The sequence below is a fragment of the Haplochromis burtoni genome, unplaced genomic scaffold (assembly GCF_018398535.1).
Source record: "Haplochromis burtoni strain Fernald_Lab_line unplaced genomic scaffold, NCSU_Asbu1 Contig_168, whole genome shotgun sequence".
NCBI lineage: Eukaryota > Metazoa > Chordata > Actinopteri > Cichliformes > Cichlidae > Haplochromis > Haplochromis burtoni.
In genome coordinates, this window is record NW_024582529.1 from 1,347,141 (window position 1) to 1,366,104 (window position 18,964).

The 18,964-nt window shown below is 40.4% G+C and overlaps 1 protein-coding gene and 1 long non-coding RNA gene across 3 annotated transcripts in view; both read right to left on the minus strand.

Annotated features, from left to right (window-relative positions):
* Positions 1–1,730: 1,730 nt before the first annotated feature.
* LOC121815265 lies at positions 1,731–10,091 on the minus strand. 2 transcript variants are annotated; one of them, XR_006054949.1, is made up of 3 exons: positions 9,983–10,091; positions 9,797–9,901; positions 1,731–1,748 (listed from the first exon to the last, which is right to left on the minus strand). It is a non-coding gene; the product is annotated as an uncharacterized LOC121815265 (long non-coding RNA). The 2 variants fall into 2 exon arrangements; XR_006054950.1 differs by lacking the exon at positions 1,731–1,748 and adding an exon at positions 8,828–9,372.
* Positions 10,092–17,380: 7,289 nt separating this feature from the next.
* The window catches only part of LOC102288700 (cdc42 homolog), a 7,690-nt gene continuing 6,106 nt past the window's right edge, over positions 17,381–18,964 (minus strand). Inside the window, exon 9 of the transcript XR_006054951.1 lies at positions 17,381–18,944. The gene's annotated coding sequence lies outside the window, so the exon portion shown is untranslated. The remainder of the gene's footprint in view (positions 18,945–18,964) is intronic.

Here is an 18,964-nt window from a genome sequence, read left to right on the forward strand (position 1 = left end):
GTTTTATCATCCAGTCGGTCCTGTTCTGCACTCTTTTCAAAAACGAAACTATTTCAGTTCATTCCAGTTTTATCTCACGTGGATCAAACCAACAATGCAGAATCTAATCTACATTTTGTTTACTTACTTACTTTCTGTTTTCTTTTATACTTTGTAGGAAGAATTTTGTAAAAAAAAAAAAAAAAAAAAAAGAAAAGAAAAGAAAAGAAAAGAAAAGAAAAAAAACATTCAGGAAGTGAAAACTGATCGATATTATTTAGATCATGGTTTTGGGTTAAATTACAATCATTGTCACAGAGCTCAGGTTCTTTGTTTGCCATGGTGACACTGACCTTGAGTCAGTCGCTGTGCAAATCTCACAGCAGGAATGTAATTCTCACCACTCTTAACTCAGCTCTCAAGTGGTTAAAATGTTGTTGTTGTTTTTTAAATTTTTATTGAAAACGCCCTGATCTTGGACAGAAAACTGCAAAAATATTGGCCTAATGTACAGTAAAAGTGTTCAGACACAAAAATGAAGTGTGAAAGATTTATTTGAATAATTGATGAAATGGAGAAAATCATAATAACGACAAAGACAATGCGTAACCAACTACTGCGCAGTTCACTTAAGTCACACCACATACATTCAGCAGCCACTTTATTAGGTTCACCTGTTCAATTCAATTCAATTCATCCGCTTCTCCTTTTCAGGGTCGCTGGAGCCCATCCCAGCTGTCATAGGGCGAGAGGCGGGGTACACCCTGGACAGGTCGCCAGTCTGTCACAGGGATAACACACAGGGACAGACAACCATTCGCACTCACATTCACACCTAGTGGCAATTTGGATTATCCAATTAACCTATCCCCACAAGTTGCATGTCTTTTGGACGGTGGGAGGAAGCCGGAGTACCCGGGGTGAACCCACGCAAACACGGGGAGAACTTTGTCCTTAGAGTTTGGCTCATTATATTTCTAGTTATGGAAGTAATTAAAGTGAAGGACATGAGCATCAAATTAGAAATAAAACACACAAACCATCTAAACGAACCTTGTCTGTGACGTTCTCAAAGGTTGAGGGCGATACGACAGAGAAACAGACAAGGAAGACGTCGGTGTCAGTGTACGTGTTAAGTCGTATGTTTTCGTAGTTCTCCTGACCTGCAGAGGCAGACACACACGAAAAAGATCCGCAACAAACAGAGCAACCAAAGCAAGGCAAATATAAGCAGTTATCTCTGGGCCTGAAAAATGTGAAAAAAGAAACACTGCAGTTCCTTTAATATCCACTTGGGGCTAAAACTTTACAGCAGAAATAATTACATTCTCAACCTGATATAAAACACAGTTTTGTCATCTATGGACTGATTTATTCCCTCATAGAAACTGTATGGTGGGTAATGTTTTTCTAAATCACCCATCAAGATACTGGTGAGGCTTAAAGTCAGTGGCATGGCTGCTTTGATTGACAGCTGTTGCCAGATAACTGTTCGTGTTTCATAAGTGCCGCAGCCCAAAAATAAAGATTTCATAAGGAACTTCATAAGGACAGTGTAGCAAGATTTCAAATTGCTATAGGATCCTATCCATCACCAGCAGCTCCGAACATTACAGGAAATACTGCTACTACTATAAATATGCTACAGCTGTTGCTATTAGTATCTGTTTTGTTTCAGTTTATGTGTATTTTTTACCTGAAGAGTCACACAGTTGCAGATTGTACTCCTCGTCATTGATCTTCACTGTCTTGACACAGGTAGCAAACGACTGGGGGGACAGAAGGCAAGGAGTGAGGAAACAAAGAAAAAGACAGTAAGCCTGTGAAAAACCTTGATTGCAGATGTACTCCAAACAAAACTGGAAGTAGACTTCTGGACTAGTTAAACCTCTGAACGAGTGTCGTCTCAGTTAGTCTGTGGAGCTGAACCAAAGCCACGTAGTTCCAGTGTTAAACAAAGATTACACTGCTGAAACAAAACATGTTTGTGGATGCTGACAGAATAAACTGGTGAAATCTGACCAAGTTTTGTTTAAGTGCCATAAATACATGAAAGGTTTCCCACTCTTATTAAACCTTAAAGGTGCTCATACGTTCCACACACTCACATAAATGCGTCAACGAGTTGGAGGTTCATCATCTTGACAAAGGACACCCATGAACTAGAGCAGCCAGAGATTGAATCCCTGACCTTTCGTTTTCACAGAACTGTAAGTAGATCTTGAGCAGTGTTGGATCAGATACTCAGTGGTCTGCAACCTGCCAGGTCTTTAGCACAAAGTCACTATAACAACCGAGCATATTGTGTGAGGACATAGCTGTCGAGAGGGAGCAGCAGGGTTCTCCCTCTGTATAACAAGCTTGGCAGCACTCCGGCTCGTACTGATCCCCAGCAGATCCTCTAAATTCAAAGCTATAGCTGTTACGTTATACCTGCTCTTCTGTTCAAGTCTTAAGTCTTAAATCAGTCTCAAAGAGGATGGTTAGTGAGGGGTGAGTGTGCATGTATATATTTATATTATACAGGACCTCATATGGGTATTCTGCAATTGATACATCAATACGTTTATATATCAACTGTTATGCAGACCATATGTAGTGAAAACTGTAAATGTTAATACACAGAACTTTAGACATATCCGCACATCATTAACAGACAGCAGCGATTACATTCCTGCGCTCTATGATACCGGCTCATATTGAATACTGTATTACAAGTTGGTCCTATACGAGCTTTGCTGCTATTGGGCCAATCGAAGTGTGCTACAAAGATCATTGAAAATATTAGATAAGAAACCTTTTTCATATCATCATTGTCAAATTTTAGATAAATACAAGTTTCTAAATTTTACTAATTTCAAATTATTTAAATCTGCCTTTCTAATATACAAAGTTCTTGTCATTGTTTGTTCTAGTATAATGTGACCACTGTTTTTGTCCTTGTCACATGACCTGTAAATATTGTCTCTGTATGTTATTATTAACACCAACCTGCCAGAGAGTCTGCAGATGGAAATTAGCCCAAGGCTATTTGTTAAAATATTCATTAATATGTATTGTCCTTCTTTCTAAATAAATAAATAAATGAATGTATTATCACGGCAGGGCTGCTGTACAACAAATGCGGAGTAGATGTCAGTACTTCCAAATAAGCTGTTGAATGGTGTGACGGGTGCCCAATCCCAGTCCTCGAGAGCTATTGTCCTGCACCTTTTAGATCCATCCCTACTCCAGCACAGATGAAACAAATGGTTGGATTACCTCTTCAGCATGCCATCAAGTTTGGCAAAGGCCTGATAACAAGCCATTCATCTGATTCAGGTGTGTCAGAACAAAGATGCATCTAAAAGCTGCAGGACGGTAGCTCTCGAGGACTGGAGTTGGACAGCCCTGCTCTAGGAGAAAGATTTGACACATTCACAGGGCTTCATCACATCATCACTACACTTTATACTGCAAGAGGCCCTGCAACACTACAGAGAAAACTGAACCCACTACCAAAAAACCCCCCAAAAAAACAAAACAAAACAAAATCTGATGACCTATTAGCAAGAGCTTTGGAGACACTGGGAAGGAAATAGTCTGTTTAAATAGGTAGAAACCTCAGGCGGAACCAGGCTCAGTGGGATGCAGAGATTAATAATAACTATCGATTACCCTCTTAAGCACCCATGTCCCCAGATACGGGGCAAAGGGGAGGAGATCACATTTACGGTTATGCATGGGTGCTTAAGAGGTTAAATGCAGAGTGGTGCAAAAACACATAGTGGGTGAAAAGCTGACTAAAGGAGAACTCGGTGCATGATGAGATCTATCACAGATCTACTGAAGGAGGTTTCAAGGTCACCGGCTCCAGCCCAAACTATACCAAAAAAGGAAACAAAACATGTTTGTGGATGCTGACAGAATAAACTGGTGAAATCTGACCAAGTTTTGTTTAAGTGCCATAAATACATGAAAGGTTTCCCACTCTTATTAAACCTTAAAGGTGCTCATACGTTCCACACACTCACATAAATGCGTCAACGAGTTGGAGGTTCATCATCTTGACAAAGGACACCCATGAACTAGAGCAGCCAGAGATTGAATCCCTGACCTTTCGTTTTCACAGAACTGTAAGTAGATCTTGAGCAGTGTTGGATCAGATACTCAGTGGTTAATAATAATAACTATCGATTACCCTCTTAAGCACCCATGTCCCCAGATACGGGGCAAAGGGGAGGAGATCACATTTACGGTTATGCATGGGTGCTTAAGAGGTTAAATGCAGAGTGGTGCAAAAACACATAGTGGGTGAAAAGCTGACTAAAGGAGAACTCGGTGCATGATGAGATCTATCACAGATCTACTGAAGGAGGTTTCAAGGTCACCGGCTCCAGCCCAAACTATACCAAAAAAGGAAACAAAACATGTTTGTGGATGCTGACAGAATAAACTGGTGAAATCTGACCAAGTTTTGTTTAAGTGCCATAAATACATGAAAGGTTTCCCACTCTTATTAAACCTTAAAGGTGCTCATACGTTCCACACACTCACATAAATGCGTCAACGAGTTGGAGGTTCATCATCTTGACAAAGGACACCCATGAAGAAACCTTCTGCCTGTGCTCAAAACTTCTGTCTGCGTAGGGCAACCCATCAGAAGGCGATGGCATAAAAATATGATAGCAATAGACATGAAGTCAAATCATATATTGGTCACATGCCAACATCGTGGTCACGCACAGACTAAATGTTGTGACTGCTGCTTCCTTTAGATTGACATCCTTGGCTGAAAGGCTCTCTTTAGTGGTTTTGGTGGGAACTGAACTGAACATCGAGTGAGTTAGATTTTTTAGTGAGAGGTAAAAACGCACCACTGTAAACTAAAGAGATGTTTTGTGTTACCAAACAAAAGCTTTGCAGTGAAATGAATTCCAGTGACCAATCCTTTGATCGTGATCATCTTGTTTTCAAGATAACGGCCAGCAGATCAAACGGGTTTGTCTGCAGCGACGATTTTCACTTATTATGGTTACTAACACTAACAAAACAGGCACAGAAACCAGAGTACAGCACTGTGACTCTGGCTTTGACTTCCAAATGGTAGCACTTCTAGTTTTAGGGCATTTCAATTTGTCGTCCACATTTTTGGTTATCTTGCAGGCGCATCGAAAAGAACTGGAGGAAAACAGACGTATACCCTAGAGCATGTTTTTAAATGTATTTATATGTACTCATTCTCAACTGTATGCCATGTTTTAGTTATGGCGTGAAACAAGAGTCAGAAATACTCTGGAAAAACAATGTTACAGGTGACCTGTTTTCTTACTGCGGTGGTTATTTGTTAGATGAGTGACAGGAAACACCACCACAAGAGCCAGCACTGGCATGAAACAGCTCAACACAAAGCAAAGATTAAAGAAAGTATGCAGGGCACAGCTGGGAGATTAGAGAGGACACTCTGGTTATTCAACTTAAGGCCTGATGACTTAAAGGTTTAAGATACAACTACAGCACTGACAACGAGTTGTTAGATAGTTAATAACAACAGGAAAATATAGGCAGGAACAAGAAGGTTAATATATTAACAATCAATGAGACAATAAGCAATTAAGAGTGGCAGTGATATAGTCACAGCCCATCACAATTCACAGCTTATTGCCCAGGAAACGAATGTGACCTTGACACTGAGCACAGTTTAGGTGAAGAGCCGTAAGGTGAACACCGTGTTTGTTTTTGTCCAGGTACGGCTGTGTGGCAGGAAGGAAGCAGGAAAGAACTCAAAATCATTCTTAAGCCCCTTTTCCATTAGTACCTACTTGTGTTTTCAGGGTTTTTCCTGTAGGTCATAGTACCTGGTACCAGCTACTTTTTAAATACCTACTCCATGGGGTTTTGAGCGATCCAAGGCGACCCGAAAATGTGACGTCAGAAGACTTCATGTCACCAAAAAACAACATTGTGGTTCTCGAGTCTGAAAAAAAGCCACAGACTGTGCGGCAGGTAGATCGTTGCCTCGACGTCCGCCTTTGTTGTGGCGTTCGTGTCACATACTAATCACATCGTGAGACTCTCGGCCGCGCTGCTTTAATAACCCCACGCGCATTAGGTGGTACTCCACTGTAATGGAAAACGAGTTGTGCCGTGTCGAGCCGATCCAAATAGGTACTAATGGAAAAAGAGCTTTAATGCTGCTGTTTTAACAGAATACAAAAGGCCAACACAGAAGCAGGGCAGGAAAGGGGAAACTGAAAACTCTGAAACACAGAGCAGGGAGACACAGGACCATGAATGAGGACGTGACAAAGGACAGGGGGAGACAAAAAATACTTAGAAGATAACGAGGGGAGAGGAAACAAGTAGGAACACAGCTGAGGGAAACTAACATCATGATTTGGGAGGAAGTCGTCATGGTCCTGCATCTTTGACCCAGTGTCTTGAGTTTTTGTGTGCTCATGATGTGATCTGTGTTCAAGCTCTGCTTCGTGCTTGTGAGTATTATATTATTTCCTAGTGCTTTTCAGTTTTGTTTTCTATGGTCTTCGGATGACAGCAGTTTCCTTTCTCTTCCAGTCTGTCCTAGTTTCTTCTCTGTGTTTTGTGTCTCATGTATGATGTCAGTCTTTTCTCCGTGTTGGTTTCCCTTCTGTCTTTGCGTTCTTCTGTTTCCGTGTTCGATAACATCTCGTTTTATTTTGATAGTCTTTCGTCTCATGTGCGTTATGTTCAGTTTTGCCCGAGTCGTCTCCACTCTGCCCTCATCTCCTCTTGTGTATTTAACCCCTCATTTTGTTTCTGTTCTTTGTTTTGCCCTCCATTGTCATGCATTTTCTAAGAAGCATTTTTTGCTTTAAAATATAAAAAATAAAAATCTTTTTGGCCTTTTCAGTAAAGAGCGACAAAGAGAAAGGAAATAAATGCACCGAAGAGCTGTGGGTCAGACTCCAACCCAGGCTGGCCACTTCCTGCCACTCAGCACATGGTCACCTGCTCATCCCAGTGATCTAAACCGGCACCCCTGACCTGCCTTTTTGATGCATTTTTGTAAGCGCTTATAAATAATAAAACAGGTTTTTGAGTTTTATATCTTCAGTGTCCTTCACTTTTGGTCCCATTGCCGTCCACCACACAGTGAACCTTGATGGAAGTTAAACTAAACACAGACTGACCTATTCGCCATTCGTTCATTTTCATTGCTGAACTGGATTGCCCAATCAAATCTCCTAATGCGAGCGGTGTTGTGCCAAAAAGTGATTGTCTGCCAAAAACTGAATTCTGGTATTTGCCAAAAACAGATTGCTCGTATTTAAACTGCTATAAGTAACTTGTTGGTCTATAATATGTGAAACATATGTCAAACGTATCCCACATGAATGATACCAAGTCATCTTGAGTAGGGCTGAACGATATATCGCATTTGCGATAATATCGCGACATGATCAAGTGCAATTTTCTAACCGCAAAGGCTGCGATTATACTCTGGACATGTCCAAATTCATGGGCTGCATCCTCCTGAGGCCGCATTTGTAGACCGATTACGTCACAGCGACGCGCCGAAGGCTGTCCAAATTACTACCATATCCCAGAATTCATAGCGCGGCCCAGCCAAACTCCAGTTTCCAGCAATGGCGGCCGCTACTAAGTTTTAAAATTACTCATACTAATCTTTCTGGGTCACAAAATAAACTTTTAACATATTTTCAGGCGAGAAAGTAGTTGTGTAAACATCAAATATCTGCTCGGTTTATCAAGATATCCCATATTTGCAAAAGTGCTTCGACGTTTTCAGAGGCGTCTGCTACCCTCCAGCTCGACAGCTAGCCGGGAGCTCGAGGGTTACTGATGCGGCCGAGAACGGCACAACTCCCGGCACATCATTTTCAGATCACCGCGGAGTTTCGCTGCTCGGGTTAAACGTAATATATAAGTCACTTAGACAACCTAAAAATGTTATTGTTGGGCTTTTTTCAGTGTTTTGTTTGTTCGTGAGTAAATCGGTTTGGCTGAGATTAAAGTTATTAGATTAGATAAAATAAAACTTTATTAATCCCCCGGGTGGGTTCCTCCTTGGTTTTCACACAGCTGACTAAACGTCAAACAGAAAACTTATTAAACAGAAGTATGAGACAGTCGAGAATTTACACCAGTGTCTGGTTATATTTTAGATAGCAAGAAGCAGACGGCCGAGTTTATTAAACTCCACCGAGACAGCGGTGACGCTAATCAGAACTAGACCGTCCAATTTCACGCCTTTAAATTTTAAAGGCGTGTTTGTGTGTGTGTTTATACAATTGCTATTATGTTTGCACTTTATGTGTAATGTTACTGACTGCAGAGATCAGTAAGATGTGTGTATTTTTTATTTATTAGTTTTATTTATTTAATATTATTTTTTAATTGAATGACTGTCTAGTAGTTCACAGATGTCGAAAAACTGAGTGTGGTAAAGCCACTGATTTTTTTTATGTATATTTCTGCAATCTGCACATTGTACTGACTTTCATTTTAATGTTTACACCAGGGTTCCTTGTCAGCACTTTATGCTCAGATGTTTGTAAGCTAAAAATAAACTATTGTGTATGTTCAAATATACTGTTGTGATTGAAGAAGTTAAATAAAAATGTCAGTCATCAATTCATGCATCACCTCATGTCATCATAACAGAGGTCTGTCTTCCAGGAAAGAACAGTTTAAAATTAATGTAATATAGTATTGGCCATACTATATGATGTATTGCTTGTCTTTGTTTAATAATACAGAAGACAAAGACCTTAAAAAATAATCGCATATCGCATCGCAATCGCAATATTGGGGCAAAAAATCGCAATTAGATTATTTTCCATAATCGTTCAGCCCTAATCTTGAGCCACAAACAACATTCCTGTAACAAGGTAGAAGCCACGATCAGTTTTTGGCAGCGATTGTTATATATCCTTTATTTAAAAAAAATGTCTTTTGTAAGAGTAATCTGGCCAAGACGACAGCAGAAAGTGCAACAAATATTAGTTCTGTAAACATATTTTAAGTGGACAAAAAGGACTGAATTGGTTATAATGTAAGTACAATAACACAGATAAAGATACTTAAAAAACAGGTAATTTTTAAATTGTATATATAACCCCTTTGTAAACTCTGTTCACCGAACTCTATTTACCAACATATGTAAAGATATTACACATAAAAAACACACGGAAACATTGGAAATCAGTTTTTGGCAGGCGATCACTTTTTGGCACTACACTGTCCCTTCGCCCACCTGTGCGCTCACGCCGCTTAAGTTTCAGTGTTGAAGAAGTGGTGAAAAGCTGAGAGACAATGTTAGCTGTCAGGGTGCTGATGAACATTATTACCAGTAACAACTAGAAAACAGACCTCACAGTCACAGGAGGCTGCTGCTGCTGCTGGCACCAGCTGTGGAGAAGTGAGGAAGAGACAGAGGAAGATGAATTCATGTGTTAAGAAAATAGATGGAGGGACAATTAGGAAGGGAGAGATTTCAGGTAAAACCAATCGCTACTCTGACCATGAGCCATCGCTAATAGCGAAAGTGTAACTTTAAGTTATTGTCAAGTGTATTATATCCGTCAATCAACAGAAATGATCCCCAGTCCAGCCCTTTGTCAGCATTACAATGACTGCACAGAGCCTTGCTTTCACTTTTCTACCTGCAGAGATTAGATAGTTACAACCATTTACCACTTCCTGTGTGACAGCATGGAGCCAAACACCGAGTATTCCAGAGAACACTCTTAAGTTAATAACAAGCTGGCTTTTGAGCCGTTTCACAGCTGGTGAATGGAAGCCACTTGACTCTGTGCTGTTTTCGGATACTCACCGTGGGGAAATCTCCAATGGGAAGCTTGTCAGTTGTGTAGGAATTGAGCAGGCAGGTCTTTCCTGCTTCATAGTCACCCACCACCACACATTTAATGTCTTTCATCTGAGGAGAAGGAAGACACAGAATTAAAGAAATAAAAAGGACAATATGAGGAAATAACACCTCTTTCCCACTAGCACTTACTCGGCTCGGCGCGACTCGCCTCGACTCGACAGTGACGGATCAAACAATACCGAAGCATCGGTGCATGTGTCAAACACACACCTCGCACTGGTGCGTGTATGGCTTTAAGAAAAACCACCACCTGAGTCCCGACCAACAGGAAGGGCGTCCCCGGGCAGTGGTGTGAAATCTCTGGCACCCACTGTGGAAAAATCAAGGTCAGGTTTGATGGGCTTTTACTGCAACAACTGACCTGTAGCTCTGTGTGTGCGCGAATATCTCTGAAGTTAGAAACCAAACAAAATTAACTTTGAGTTTGTCAAGACCAAATTTGAATTTAAAAGCAAGCTGAGTGTATTTTTGGACGAGTCTTTGAACTGAGGAGAAGAATTTCACATTTTAGTTTGTTGATTATTATACAAACGATTCTCTCAGACAAGTGCCCGTTTACTTTTTACCCATTATGAGCATCACTCATTATTCTCTGCCAGTAATTAAGGTTAGGATATGTATTTTTTTTTTATTCCAATCCATTCAGCATTTAAATAACCTTTATCAGATTTGATGGTTTTGTTACAGACTTTTCAAAAAAGTGTTTTGCTTTTCTTTCACAAATGTGGGGATTAAATTGTGTTAAAATGTACAAAACAGTGATGTCATATTTTATGACGAGGACCCAGGCACAGAGAGACTTGATGCATTTAAGAATCTCATGATTTCTATAAAGAAATTTGCAGACTTGCACACAGAGGGTAAATTTATGACGACTGATAACGGAGACGAAGACAACAGACGATGAGGACAGGGAGGAACAGGGGTTTAAATGCACCAAGGAGACAGTCAGAGGGAACTCGGGACAACTGGAGACATTTAAGGATGCAGGGACTGACAGAGACGGGGAAGAAGTCTCATCGTGATGAGTAAAGGTTATGTTGCCTGGCTGGGCAGCTCTCTGGGTGCTCAGCATCCCCAAAGCTCTGATCCTTGAATCGCTCCTGGTCCCAGCTGTGTTTCCCTCCTGTCTCTCATTCCCTGATTGCTTCCTGTGTATTAAGCCCTGTGTTTTCTTTGGTCTGTGTTGCAGTCTACCCTCATCCTCTGCTGTGTGTTCTCACTGTCTGTATTGCATAAGTTTATTTTGCATTTTCAGTTTTGTTACTTTTTGAGTTAGCATTAAAGCTGCAGCTGTGTGTCTGCACTTTGGGCCCTGTCCTGCTTGCACACAGCCTTCACATGACAGAAGATCACGGCCATTACATGGACCCAGCAGGTGAGCCCGTCCAGCCATTTTCCTCATGTTCTGGAAGCTCAGGAGAATTCACTCAGCTACCTGATTATCATCCACCATTACTACATCATCTTAAACTTCTTTCCATAGCTCAAATATTAGCTCACTTATTAACTCAGTCACCAGCTCAGTCATCTGCTCAGCTGCCTGTTCAGCTAGAGGTCTCTGCATCTGCTGGCCCTGTGTCTGTCTCTGCAGTTCAGGAGAACAGTTTCAGCTGCCTTCCTCCTCTGGAGGGTCCGAGGGATCGCTCAGCCATCTCCTGTTCAAGGGATCGCTTCCGCCGTCTCCTGTCTCCGCTGGAGGGTTCGAGGGATCGCTTCAGCCGTCCTCTGTCTTCGCTGAGGGGCCTGTGGAGCAGCTTCAGCCGTCCATTATTGCTGAAGGGTCCAAGGAAGGATTTCAGCACCTTGTGTCCGCTGACCGCTCTGAGTCCGCTAAGCCACCTCCTGAGTCTCCAACTGCAGCTTCCACGCTGTGTGGTCCTGCCTCATTTGGTCCACAACATGCTCGGATGGCACATCCATGTCCAGTACACCTGGCTCTTTTACGGCCGCCAACTCAACGTCGCCGTCTACTTTAGGGGCCACACTGGCTGGACATCATCGCTGTCATGGACGGCCTCCTGTACTGCGTCGCCACCGCTGCCTTCTGCGCAGCCATTTTTGGACTCTGTATTGCATGTTTATTTTGAATTTTCAGTTTTGCTACTTTTTGAGTTAGCATTAAAGCTGTTTTTGAGTGCTCCTTCAACCTCAAACTGAACTTGAATTAAAATGATATGAAAGTGAGCTTTAAGATGACATTTGAAAGATTCTGCAGTATGAATATTAAGCAGCAGTTGTCCTGATTCTTGGATATTGAGGATAGGAACAAACCAACACTGGCCCAGATGAGTTCAGTCAAACGATGATTTCATTAAACACACGCGTGGGAAGATGTGCACTGTAACACGTCAACATAGATCTCCGCTAAAAAGCACACTTCAAAATGGTTTTAATATGTCAGGGTTCAGCCCCTTCTGCGTCAGCAAAGAATATAACATGCATAAGTTGCAGTTAATGACAGTTAGACAAATTTCCATTATCAGCAACATTTTACCGTACATGGCTGTTTCTTTCAACTGTCTCACCCTTCAGATGTTTCCTGTTGACTTGTCCAGTTTTCATCAACTGTTGCTTATGCAGGCACAAATGCAGTTACCAGCAAAATGTCTTCCTGGCCTCTGGCCCAGACTTTCTTCTGTAATTAACTGTGTTTGTAAGCATGTATGCATTAACCTTCTACACTCGAAGTTACTTACACAATAAATCGTTGGGACCATCACGCCAGACAAAGCTTATGACCTTAAATGGACTGAGCGTCAACTCTTCATGAGCACATTTGCAATGTGTACATAAAAATAACTACAACTACACCTTTAATAAAAGTTTTAATAAAATGCCAGTAATGAAAGCCATGTTTAGCAACAACATATTTTCTGTTATTTCCACACAGTTTATTCCAGAGTCTTAAAACTATGACTGCAAACTCCCGATCCAAATCGAGATCTCTGCTGCACTATGAGCATCTGACTAGAAGATCTTAGGGCTCTTTTGGGGTTAAATAAGTTGAGCAGGTTGGTTAAATAGCTGGGTACGACACCATTTAAAACTTTAAAAGTAAGGAAAATCTTAAAACCAGTAGAAAAATGGACAGGAAGCCTGTGAAAACCTGCTAAAAGTGGAGTGATGTGATCATGCAGCGGCATTTTGGACTAACTGCAAACGATTAAGAGTGTTTCAGACCTAAACACAGAGGATTACAGTGGTCCAAACTAGGCATGAAGGCATGAGCACATTTTTCAAGGTCTTTTGGAAGAAGATGTGATTTTGTTTTGGTGAATTCACATAAATGATTAACATCTGGTCTTTACAACTGCGGTCGGTTGCTTCTCAGATTTAAAAGAAGTATCTAAAAACACTGATTTTTAACAATCAGAGAACAATGAGAAGCAAATAATGCAGCAACAACGTTGCTGACAGGTGAGTGTTTTTGTTTTCTTCTCCTCGGTTTCATCTGTGATTACAATGGTATGGTATGACAGTTTAAGCAAATAGTAAGATGTGTATAAATATTGTCATTTTATAGATAATCAACTTTCAATTGATCTGTAGAAAAATATATAAATGAATTATTTTGATAGTTATTTAAAGTTTTAGTAGTAGTCAATGTTGATGTATGTTCTGATAAGGAATTTTTAAACTTTTTTTTTTGTTGTGTTGTTGTTTTTTTTATAAATTAATGTTTTTAACAGGCATACTGAGGTTTCCTTTAACTGACAGTCTTTGAGAGTTTGAATTTAAAGGGCAGCCTGTGAAGAGAATCACCTCATTAAATTAAGTCAGTATCTCCATCAAATTAGAAACAAACACAGATACCAGCTAAACAAACCTCTGTGACGTTCTGGAAAGATGACAGTGATTCAAATTGGGTCAATGGCTGCTTTGACTGACTGGTGTTCCTCAGTGTCTGTCATCAAAGGTTTGACTGATACAGGATTTTTCCACACCAATGACTTCATCAAAGGTGCTGATGAGAATAGGGCTCTGTGGAAATCAAGTCAAAAAATTGAGATTTCATGGGTTAAACACTGAGACAATATTGTTTAAGTTTAAAAGTTGGAGTAGGTAGAGGATCAATAGGATCCTCTAGGTCCATGATCCTGTTGGGGAAACTCCCATAAGGCTTGAAATCTGGGACTCTCCACTAATTGCTCTTAGAACTGATTAAGATTCTCTGATGAGAGGTGACATATTTACAAGAAACCTACAGAAGTCCAGACGCTTTTCTTTCTAAGCCCCTGAGACAACGATGACCTGGATGAGTGAGAACCTTCACACACATTGTACAGTAAAATTTTTTAATTTAATAAACTGAGCTTAGATGTATTTTTTACCTAATTTTACCTTGTCAAACATTCCCAGAGTGTACGCCTCTCCACCAACAATCACTGTCACAGCATACCTGTCAAACACCTGGAGAAAACAGGGAACAAAAGTTAAACAAGCCATAAACAAAGATAAGTAAACATGCAAATGCAGCAGAATCGTTACAGCATGACTAAACAGAGTCAAACTGATTTATGAAATGAGCTGAGCACTTTCATGAATATTAGTTTGCAGCTGTTCAGGTAAGCAGATGTGCCATGTCTTGCTTTACTCCCCTTTACTCACGTTCAGGCTTCTGCCAGGTATGTTAACAAGCAGCTTATCCCAACATTCCTGGTAACCTCGGCTCTGGACGTGAGCGGATGCAGGGAGTGTTTTACAGCTGCTGCGCTTACTTGAATACTTACTTTCAAACTCCAAACACACCAGAACAGAAATTGGTCCAGACTGTATTGTGTGAGAACACAATACACAAACCACTTCGATTGGTTTTGCATGTATGTGCGTTTGTACTGTCTGTCTTTAGTGTCCTGTAGAGTTCAGTCACTGGTCTGTAAGTATCACAACCTGTGTGACACAAAAGAGCAGTTCAGAGCAACCTGAAATCTGTCTGGTTTATGTCTGCAGACTTTCATGCCACGAGTTTCCTGCAGAGAAAAAGGTTTTTTTATTTTTTATTTTATCTGTGGTATTTAAACCTACTCACTGTGGGTATGTATTCTTACTTGTAGGCTGTGCCTGTATAGGTCAAGAGGAATTCATGCTTTCCTGAATCACCATCACCCACCACCACGAGCTTTATAGTCTGCATCTGAGAGGTAAGAAAAACAATTTTTAAAAAAGCAGCAAAATTAGGAACAAAATAAACTGTAAAGACAAGTAACTGATTTGTGTATAGTTAAACTCACTATCCACATTAACCTTCTTATGGCAGCTGACTCCGGTTTACTTTCTATTCTTATTCTCCTCGATCTGAGTTCTGCTGTCGACACCATTTCTCACTCTGTTCTCCTCAGTAGGCTAGCCTCCATCGGTCTCTCCCATACTCACACTAGCTTGCTTTAAATCATACCTGTCTGATCACACTCAGTTTGTTCGACTCAAATCCCTCACTTCTCAGTCCTTTCCTCTGGTCACTGGCGTGCCCCATGGATCTGTCCTGGGGCCCCTTCTTTTCATTATCTACCTTCTTCCGCTTGGACACATTTTTCATAAATATAATATCCATTTTCACTGTTATGCTGATGACACCCAGCTTTATCTGTCCACTAAACCTGACTCTGCTCTCCCCCATCCTTCCTCACCCTCTGCTTAGCCGAACTAAATTCATGGTTCTCTTCTAATTTTCTCAAACTCAACAGTAACAAATCCGAGCTCCTCTTGGTCGACTCTAAATCAACATTATTCAGAACCAACAGTTTCTCTGTTACTATCAAAAACTCGCCGGTCTTCGTTTCTTCCTCTGTGAAAAGTTTGGGTGTCATCCTCGACAGTACTTTATCTTTCAATTCACACATTAACAGTGTTACTCGGTCTGCATACTTTCAGTTGCCAACATTAATCGTCTCCGTCCTTTTCTCACCCCACATGCCGCTGCCATTCTTGTTACTTCGACGGGTTTGTTTACTGCAACTCTCTTCTTTTTGGTCTTACTCAGAAATCCATCCAAAAGCTCCAATATGTCCAGAACTCTGCTGCTCGTATTATCACCAGGACCCCTTCTGTCCATCACATCACTCCTGTCCTGCAGCAACTTCATAGGCTTCCAGTCAAATATCGCATCATTTTTAAAACACTCTTGTACACATTTAAGGTAATTCATGTTCTCTCCCCGCCACATCTGTCTGATCTGGTTCAGATCACCATCCCATCTCAGTCTCAGATATTTTCTTCTCTTTCTCTCTCTGTCTCCTCCCCCCATCTTGTTGCCATGGGGAGCTGGGCATTCAGCTGCTCTGCTCCTTGACTTTGGAGTTCCCGACCTCCTGATTTAAGAAATATAACTTCCTTCTCTCTCTTTAAGTCTTAACTCAAACATCAATAGTACAAAATAGCTTATCCCAAATATCCTCTCCACTCTGGTATTTTACATTTGTTTTATGTCTTATGCCTTTATGATTGTGTAAACTGATTGCTTTTATGTTGCTTTTATTATTCTGCTGTGTACAGTGTCCTTGAGTGTTTTGAAAGGCGCTTTCAAATAAAATGTATTATTTTATTTGAAAAAAGTGCAATTCAAACAGGATTTCAAAGTAAAGTTTAACATGAAAGCTTTTAATAGAAAATACAAACATGATGTTAACAGTGCGTTCTAAAATAAATGTTTCTTTATAAAGGCATAGTAAGATATTAAATCATCAACACTTACTTGAGAAGTGCAAAAGTCAAGTTTCAGGTCTACAGAGCGCCACTGTCTCTTTGTCTGTTTATTAGAGTTTAATCATACTTTGCAAAAAAAAAAACAAAACTGTAAATAAAACAATGCTAAGTGTCAAAGTGTCAGTACAATGCAAGTCTTTATTGCCTGGTTAAAAGATAACCAAAAAGTTAGAGATTAACTGCCCTTCCAGTAATGTGTAATCAAGGTGGAGTTTAGAAACCTTTGTGTGTGGGTTAGTGTGGGACTGCAAACTGCTAGTGTGATTTTTTTATTTTATTTTAACAGAGGGACGTTACAACATGCTTGTGTTAAACATTATTCTCCACATCAACTCTGTAGACAGTTTTATTACAACTCAGTTAATGATGAAATCTAATTTAAAAACTATATTGGTGGTAATAATAACTGAATTACTTTGCACACTCATCAAGAGCCAGCAAAGCAAAGAGCTCATCATTTACAGGAGCATAAAATTGTACTTATCCATGAAACTGTGGCCACAAAGATGCACAAGTGATGCAGCCAGTCATAAACAACATGGTGCTTTGTATTCAGATAGCGACACGCTGCACCAACATACTCAAGCCAAGTTAAAAGTTACCTTTTAGATGTGCATATTCTACACTGATAATTATAATTTAACTAAAAATGAAGAAAGATTAAACAGTATGAAAGTAAAAGTATTTTCAATGCTGAAAAAAAATCTCAAGAAGTCAAGGAAATGCACACATTTGATCTTGATGACTGAAATATTCAAATTTAAATCTTTACTGACATAATGCTCTTGTCATCTTTTCAGTATGAATGCAAAGCAGACAACAAATAGTTTAGATGCTTTATTAAAAGAGGTATAATCAAAAGACAGGGCATGTGGACAGGTGGCAGCAATTCAGAGAAGATGAGAGAGGCTTGGTGGAGACTTTGCAGGCATGCGAGTAAAAAAATGTGTCCCAGAAGTTCTTAGTTGGATTCAGCTCTGGAAAATGTCAGAGACAGTCATTGGTATCAATGCCCGTATCAACAATGGTTCTGAGGAGGTCATCTGTATGATCCTCCAAGGATATGCCTCCCAGACCATCACTGACCACTGCCAAACCATCATGCTGGATGATGCTGCAGTCAGAAAAATGCCTACACTGCATCTCAAGACTCTTTCACATCCATCTGTATGAACCTGATAGACTCTGGTGATGCATGACGTGGGACTGTGAGCACAGGTCCCACTAAAGATGTCAGACCCTTATTCCAGCAGATGGAGTCTGTTTCTCATAGTGTGCGGCCAGAAACATGCAAATGAGCACCCCGGAGGCCATTCCTTAGGCCTCTGTCAGTGTTCCTCCTGTTATACTCGCTACACTCCAGCGTCCTGATCAGGCGTCCTTATTGTTACAACCCACTTGCTTCCTGCACCTGCTTCCACTGTGGATCACTAGTTACCATTGTAAAGACACACCTTTACTCGTAAATGTCCAAATTGTATTCTTGAGCAAGCAAAACCCACCTCATTAGTCTCTGCTTGTGAAGCGTTTCAGAAACACCAAAGGGCATAGAGAGCACCTAGAGGTCAGCTTGCATCGATATGCCATTCTGGAAAAGCTGATCTACCTCTCCAACCTGAATGTGTTGGAAGCACCATCTCATGCTACCAGCAGTGACAAGGACATAAACTAAAAGTTGAACTGGAGAAAAAGATCAGATGTAAGGACAGAGCAATGGTTTTTGGTTACTATCTGCAAAACCAGTCTCTTTTTTCCCCTTTTCCTATTTTCCTGTTCCCTCTCCAGTGAACCTCGTGTCACTTTCATTTGCACCAAAGGAAGCAAAAGTAAAGTGCATCAGCGCCCCCCGATCCACTTTACAGCCCAAATGATCCCAAACCACACACTGCTGCTTCGTGTGACAGCTTTGTTAAATAAATAATATGTCATGTGTTGTTGTTCATCTACGGTTGTAATTAAATAACTTTAAAACCTACTAAGGAATAGATGGTTTCCTGCTCACATGGTTGTACCTTAAACACAAGCTGCATATGAACAGGTCAATGCAAAGCTGTAGAGGCTGAGAATGATATTAGTTGATAGAAGTTTGTGTCCATTAAAAAAATGAGCGAGTGAATGACACTAAATAATACTGCATAAAAATTACAACGTAAACATAAGTTCAGAAAAACCTAAACTACTGTATATAAAGACTTGCCTGCACTCATTAATAATAAATCTGCATAAATTATTTATATTTGTACAAAATACTTTTGTATTTTTATTTTTAGAGCATTTTCAGCTCTGCTTGCTAAATAAAGAGATATTTATATTGTTTTTGGTCTAACTCGTGTTTAGCATCCTTCCTTTGTTCACATCGAGGTTAATACTCTCTTCCAGGTCAAACCTCCAACTTCTCCAAGAGGA